The sequence below is a fragment of the Trichechus manatus genome, unplaced genomic scaffold (assembly GCF_000243295.1).
Source record: "Trichechus manatus latirostris isolate Lorelei unplaced genomic scaffold, TriManLat1.0 scaffold00237, whole genome shotgun sequence".
NCBI classification, from domain to species: domain Eukaryota; kingdom Metazoa; phylum Chordata; class Mammalia; order Sirenia; family Trichechidae; genus Trichechus; species Trichechus manatus.
Window position 1 is genome coordinate 3,109,237 of NW_004444173.1, and position 8,664 is coordinate 3,117,900.

Genomic DNA, 8,664 nt, shown 5'->3' on the forward strand with positions numbered 1-8,664 from the left:
AAATATAAATAATAAACGCTCATATAGCATGATGAAAATGTAGAAATATTAATTTTGGATAGCAAAGATTATGACTAGAATTGGAAATATATAGTACAAAACTAGCTTCTCTGGAAACATACACCTACGATAAAATTATTTTTCAAACATTTTAACTGCTAGTTAATTCAAAACATGTTTAAGGATTCTAAATAAGTAACTAGAAATAACTACAAAAAAAGTAGCATATTCTTTGAATCAACATTGTAATAAAGACCTAGATGATTTTTTAAAATAAGGAAACAGGAACCTCTATCACAAATATGGCAGAAGTAATGTTTAGTATAATTGTTAATAATTTTATGACTGTATCAAAACTGTGCAAAGGCTCTGCAAGTTATAAAAGTGAAAACCTCTTTATTTTTACAGATAAAAATCAAAAAACCAAACCTTGACCAATAGGTATGCTCAAAAAGATATATTTTAATTAAATGTTAACAATTTTAAAAAAGTTCTATTATTATTAATAACTTACTTTATCATAGAATTCGTTCTTAGAAAATGAAGACATACATGTAATTTAGCCTGCATTGATAATATAATTCCACGTCTGTAATAAAAAATCTAAATAATACTGTTTACTTTCACCTCCTCCTTTCATTTGTTTTTACCTTCAAGCTAATAGCTGAATTTATTCTCTTTACTTTTTTTTTTTCCTTTGAGGATTAAAGGCATGCCTAGCTTTGTACTGCGGCTGTCTGGACAGTTGACAGCCCATTAAACTAAAGTCATACGAGCTGTACATTTTAACGCCTTGATTCCAGAGTGCAAATAAACTGATTTTTTTTTTAATATGTAAGAGGAGAGCATTTCTGAAACATTTCAAAATGGATACATAACAGCTTGATAGTACTCTCTTGGCCCTTTGCCTTTTTAAAAAACATCAGAGTCAATTCAACTGATTATAGTCTTTTTTTAGTCAAGACTTCTGTTAGAATTTTAGTTCATATGGAAAGTGCAATTAGGGTTTATTATTTACTCTGCAATAATTTAGGGAGTATATGTTATGGCCAGTATGTATAATGAATTGAGTAGGGGGTTGCCTTGTAGTCATGGAAAGCAATAATACCAAAAGGTAAAGAAGTTTTTAAAAATAAATAAAATGCTGGAGCTGATCTTGCCTAATCTTTCCATATGATGATGACTGTCATCATAATAACTAGTTCATGGCATTTAATTACTGTTTTACAGAGCATTTAAGAAAATAATACAATTTTATTTGTACAATTTAGAATTCCTTTATAGAACATTTTAAATCTTACAGCAAATATTTCTCCATTAAGTATCCCAAATCATCAACCTCACAGAAACTTATAGAACAAGGTGTTTGTCTTATAAAACGAACATATCAACGAGGACACTGGTAATTCAGTGGTAACATTCTCACCTTCCATGTGAGAGATCTGAGTTTTATTCCTGGCCAATATATCTTATGTTCAGTCACCACCCATCTATCAAGGGAGGCTCTAGTGTTGCTACTACACTGAACAGGTTTTAGCAGAGCTTCCAGACTAAGACTAGGAAGAAAGGCCTGGTGATATGCTTCTGAAAATAAGCCAGTGAAACTCTATGGATCACAGTAGGTCTGATTCCCAATCAATTGCGGGGCTGCGGCAGGACTGCAGATCTCTTGTGTTATGTTGTGCATTGGTCGCCATGAGTTAGTGGCTGACTCATCTGTAGCTAACGAGAACAACAATGTTATAGGACAAATACTTTTGCTTCCTGGTGTATCTGTCCTACTCCCTTTAGCAATACTTTAGTTGGAAATAAAATCAGCAATAGAGAAAAGTCAAATTTGAATAATTCTGATGTGTTCCTAAAGGAAGGACAGATTTTTAAAATGGACAAATTTTTTAATATCTCTTCATAAAGACACCTGTTTTTTAAAAAGGCCAAAAAGTGCATCCTAAAAAACAGCTGGCCCAGATCACTGCATATACCTGTTAAAAAAACAAAACAAAAACAAACTCGTTACCAGTCAAGTTGATTCCAACTCCTAGCAACCCTATAGGACAGATTAGAACTGCTCCATAGGGTTTCCAAGGAGCGGCTGGTGGATTTGAACTGCCAACTTTTTGGTTAACAGTTGAGCTCTTAACCACTGTGCCGCCAGGGACTCACTCTATAGACAGTGATGGATATCTGTTATATGGTCAGTTTGCTTATTCAGATTTGAAAAATATAGTAACATTTTCCACCTCTCTTCTATTTAAACACTCTCAACTGAGAATAAATTACATTATATGTGCCTGTATGTGCATAGTTTACACTTGAAAGCAGTCCACATCAAATCAAAAGTGTTAAATTTTTATATTTTGGCACTCCATAGATACAAATTTAAACAAGTGGAGAAAAGACACTATTTGCTTTTTTATTTAAATGCAGAAGTGCTAAGGAAACAAGCAAATTTGACATAAATAGTAACAGTTGTAAACAGAAATTTAACAAGACTAAATTATCATAGCATATTTTCCAAAGCAATTGAAACTAGAAATTATAGAAAAAAAAATGCTCAGAGTAAATTGAGGACTTGAGAAAATAAGCAAAATATTTTGCAAAGAATGATCAAAGCAGCAAGCATTTCTATTTTTATTTATTAAGGGAATGAAATGACAATGATGTAAAACTATTGAACGCTAACGGGAATTTAGTGTATGTTAATTGCCACGTGTTATTTTTGGCTCTGAACTTTCATTCAGAGAGACAACGTTTTCTTCTGGAGTAATTTAAAAAGACAGTCATATTCTTTTGACTCTATCAGTGCATTGGCATTCATTAGTAGTTTTACATCAATTCATCCCATTAAGCTCAATTTACAAATATTTTCTGAGTTATTACTTTGTGCAAGACATAGTGCTCAGAAATTTAACTACCAAAATAAAACTTACAATTTTCTTACTTCTGTCACAAAATTAGATAGCAGTTTCAATTAATGTCAAACATATTTGGGAGTCAACTTTGTGTGTGTGTGCAAAATGCAACTTACTCTTCATGCAGCCTCCAGCAGTTATAAAAAACTGAAAATTTTCAAAATAAATTTAAGACCTATTTTTTTCATCTTTATATACTTTAAAAAGTAAACCTAAGTTTTGAAAACTATGTTAGCATCATGGGATATCAACTTTTTGAATTATTCATGTTAGCTAGGTGGCAGAATGGTTAAGAGCTTGACTGCTAACCAATAGGTCGGCAGTTCAAATCTACCAGCTGCTCCTTGGAAACCCTATGGAGCAGTTCTACTCTGTCCTATAGAGTCACTATAAGTTGGAATGGACTCCATGGCAACAGGTTGTTTTTTTTCTTTTATGACTAACAAATATGATGTTACTGATAATTTCTAAATCACTAGACAAGTGACCCCGATTCAGTAGCTCATTATTTAACTTGATCATTTTGACATTATTTGCTGAAATTATTTAATACTACTGAATAGAATATAATTTTGCAACATGATCACTATAATTTTGTTTCCTTATCATTATCAGAGTTAGTGCTCACTCATAACTATGTCCTTAACTCAGCACCATACTCTTTGAATTTCAGTTCAGACTTTAGATGTCTCCCAAACCATCATCATCTTTTTTTCAAAATCCTAGGAATTAGTCAAAGTACCAAACTCCGTGACCAAGGTGTCTATCAATCCTGTAGAAATTCTCTTGCCAACACCTCCCCTCCACAAGTCAATACAAAAAGCAGTCGAACAAAAAGTAATAACGGCTAACAATAACTCAGGTATTTTGTGTATTCACGTACACATTTCACAATGGTATGATTTCATGACATGAATAGAATTTATGAATTTATCTGTGCTTTTGACTGCCTGTTGTTTATCTCGAAGTCCCTCTGTCATACAAACAGACTTCTTTTCTGAAATTAGCAATACTCTTCTTCCAGAAACTGCTTCTTTCCTCACTCCAATTCCACGGGTTTTATGAGTTGTGAATTTTCTTACGTGAAATGTCTCCTTCCTCCTCCTACATCCTCACCAATAGAGAATCATAGTGGATCATCCAATCATTGCTAGCACAGTACACAAAGTGCATCTTTCCACTGACTTTTTAATTTTTAATTTTAACTGCAATAAAGGAAGAGGTCAGTCCCCTACCTCTCAAATTAATATATACAACTCATACTCTGCCTGCAGCCCTTATCCCTGCCTAGCAAAGGGAGTCACACAGGCAGGCAGAGAGAGAGAACAGATTTGACTAAGAAGAGACAGTAGGGGTAAGAAACAAACAAACAAAAAAGAGTCTTGGTGCATTATAAGTATTTAATACCAATCAGCTGAAACCCAGATGCATTCCTGAACGTCCATGAATTTGCAGCCTTTCCTAAGAGTTCATGACTAGTCAATTCCCATTATGTCAAGTCACTATCAAATTCAGCTTCTATCGCTTGTGATACACCTGCAGTAACTTCTTCCACCCAAGCATTCTGGGGCCAGAATAATTTCTCTGGATACATTTGACTAAAATAACCTCTTCCTGGTCATGGAAACATGTGAAAATTAGATGGTGGTGATAGCTGCACAATTCTGTGTATACACTAGAAACCATGTTTAAAAGTGTGAAGTTTATGCTATGCGAATTTTATTTCAAGTAAGATGTTATTTATATGTATATGTGTGTGTATAAATAACATACATAACACATATATTATAGTTAATATGTATATACATAATATACATATTATTTATAATATACATATAGATTATACATATACCTGTATAATAATATATTATGTATAATTGCATATATTATATATATGCATGTATAAATCACAAACATAATATGTATATTATACTTGATATCTATTATATGAATTTGAATTTTATCTGGAAGACAAGTAGAAGCCTTGATAAATAACTTAGAAGCAAATTAACAAAAGGTATATATGTATAGATAGGTAGACAGATGAGATAGGGACAGATGATAGATGATATAGAGAGATTGAGATAGAGATATATAAATATAGATAGAGATATAGAGATATATAAATATATATTACATATAATGGAGCCCTGGTGGTGCAGTTGTTAAGAGCTACAGCTGCTAACCAAAAGGTCAGCAGTTTGAATCCACCATTGGATCCTTGGAAACCCTATGGAGCAGTTCTACTCTGTCCCTTAAGGTCACTGTGAGTCAGAATCGACTCCACAGAAATGGGTTTTGGTTTTACTACATATAATAGCGCATATATATATATATATATATATAAAAATATATGTGTGTATGTATAAATACCGTACATAATACGTATATATTACACATGATATATGTTGTGTATAATAGCACACTATATATACACCCTTCATCAATTTGCCTCGAGGATATTTATAAGGGCTGCTATTTGTCTTCCAGACAAAATTCAAATTTTATATTCTGTCTTCTAACACTCTCTCCCAACCAATATAATATCCAAGGGTGCTTTTTTCTCCTGTGCAATATGGTCTTTTCATTATAATACAAGCATCACGTACAATTTCCCAACAACTTCCTTCCTGACTGCTTACCAAAGCATACTAAGTCAGTTGTTTGTCTCTCAATTATCAAAGCACCAGGCACATCTATTTCCATTTCTATTTTTAAAATTAATCAAATAGCCATGATGTAAAAATATTTAACAACTACTGGAATTTAGTGTATGTTAATTGCCCATGTTACTTTTGGCTCTGAATTTTATTCTGAGAAACTATTTTTGCTGAATAATTTAAAAAGGTAGACATATTCTTCTGACATCATCAGTACATTGCTATTCACAGGTAATGTTATGTCAATTCATTCTATTAAGCTCAATTCACAAATATTTAGAAGTATTTCTAGGTTATGCCCGCCCACATTTATTGTTCTTTAATTTCATGTCCAACAGCACATTTATCTGTTCCAATTTACTTTGATAAAAATATTATTTATGAAATAATTTTAAAAATACTTCTCCATTTGTCTTTCAAAAGTGGATGTTTAAATTCTTGTAGCAGTATCCTTTTGTATAGTTAAATTTATTTCCCAGAATCCAAACAGCAGTGGTTGGTACTTGCCAGACAAAATAATTTCTGAAAGAAATAATAAATTGAGAGTTATTTGCTGTCATTCAACAGTCTTTAATTTGTTTGAACTTTCCCTAACTTTATGTTAGCCCAACTTACATAACATACAATATTGATGACTATATTATTATTTTTTTCTTTCTTACTATAAATATGTGTTTGTTCTTAGTTGTGCTATTTTAATTTAAATTTTAGTTTGAGTTTCTTAAATTGTGGATTATGTTTTAAGGAATTAATTTATTTGGACTGCTTAAGTATTAAATCCCATTTTATCTACAATAAACAAAAAACTTTCCCATTACTTTATACGTCTAAGGTTATTTCAAAATAATCCCAATTAAATTATACCTATCCATACTTGATAATGGTTTTGCTAGTCATGTACAATTTTTTAGTTTGTGTTATTCATACAAAATCTTTTAAGGTGCAGTCCGATTTTTAATTCTTTTAGGAATATGTTGAACTAAAATTTTGTGGAAATCTGCCTGATTTATGTACAAAGGAAATAAAAAAATATTATCTAAGAATATTAATCTTAGAGAGTTTCCCAAGATGTTTTAGAATATCTATTAAATTCTGTCTTTCATGCAGACTTGAGAGTATTTTAAAGTTAGTAGTGTTGGATGGCTTACCAAGGGGAAATAAAGTTTGAAATATCTTTCAGTAACACTGCAATTTTAAAACTGAATCATGCTTCAGTTTGTGCTGTTTCCATTGCTTGCCCAAATTCAGCCAGAAACAGATTGTGAATAACCACACAGAAAACCTTTCAATGAATGTTTTCAGCTATGTTGTCTTTAGCTTAACATGGCAAGTGCTAAATAAAATGTTTGTGTCAAGTAAAATATACCTTGTCATCCATTTACTCAGTATTTCTACTAATCATTCAGCATTTGTCAAAAACACACACACAAGCTTACACACACACACACACACACACACACTCACACAGGATTTCTAAAAATCCACAGTGCTTTACATCTGCTCTCAAACTCTTTGAAGTCTTTAAACTCTGCTTCTCGTAAGTGTTTAGGACAACATTCCAATGAAGTCTTTGTTCCTAGATTTCATGCTGACACTTTAAAGTGTCCCTTATTTTGTGCGCAACTTAGTTGCCAGCATTGAGAGAAAAATCTCTCTTTTTGCAAAGTTTCTTTTTCAACATTTGTTTGGCAATAGCTATGACAAGTTATCTTAGCTCTAGTTTATTTGATGTGAACAGGGTTTTGATCTACAAAAAATGATAAGAAGTTTAGAGGATAAAGAACAACAGCAAAAAAGTACTTTTTATTAAAATTACATTAATTGCATATATCATCTTTCTGTTTTCATAATGCTTTTCATATTATGGGAAAAATAAATTTTTAAACTAATTTGCTTTAAATGTTTCTGATAAACAATGCTTTTTCTTTTTTTTTTTTTAACTACATGGAAGTCCCATAAAAATGAGCAAAAGCCCCACATAACAATATGGACATGACCTTCATAACTTGGTAATTGTTCCTTCAGAAGCACCTCTACTCTCAACAACTATTCCAAGAGTGCGTCCAAAGATTTTTTTTTCATTATGTGTTCCTCTTTGAATGATATTTAGTTGTCGATTTTTAAAAATTAGAACTGAAACTCACATTTAGGAAAAGATTCCTTATTTCTTTAACTGTATTGAACATCAGTATATCCATGTATACCTATCTAATTTAAATATAAACTTTCATATAGTAAATGCTAGGTTCTATAACTAAACAATTAAATCCATTACCAAAGGGTATACCATTACTCAACATGAATGTAACTCTGGACTTAAAAAAATAATAAGTTAAAAAAGAAAACACTTAAAAAATGAAGCAAAAAAACTCAAATTATTTGGCATATTGCAGTTGGGACTCTCTACATGAACTGCAAACATTATCAGACATGCACGCTTGAAAGTTCTACTTAATTATTTTTCTTAAAGTATTGTTAGTGATACAGTCTTCAACTAATGAGAAACAAATCTAATTAATATTCATAAGCTATTTGGTAGGAAACTTACAGAAAGAAAATTGTATCATTGTGGCTGTAAAGCCCAAGATCCCATCAATACCCAATGTTTCCCTCTACATTGTCCTGTGGAAACCTAAACTGATATCTGTTTTAGGACACCAGCTATTAATGTCAACTAAGAATAATCCCAATGAATCATAAATGGCAAAACAAGATCAGCAACTGGTGATACAAATCCTGGATTTTATTCACTGGTTTGCTTATAAAATATAGCTAATCAACACCCATACTGGCTGAGCTGGTCAAGGGTGAGAACAGCAAGAGTAGGATGTGAGATTGAAGAGTAAGTTTATGGATCCCGTGATGAGTAACCTAAAACAATATGGCATCACCATTAGCTTGCTCAGAAACACACTGCAACTCATATACCATATTGCCATTCAGTCATAAGAAACAAAATCTTTGGGAAAACATCTTTAGCTGGATTTTATCTTTTTAGCTTCTACTAAGTGTATTACTAACCTAAACATATTTTTTTTAAATGAAGTCCACATACTATGAGAATCATCCCATCTATATTATATTATATTAAA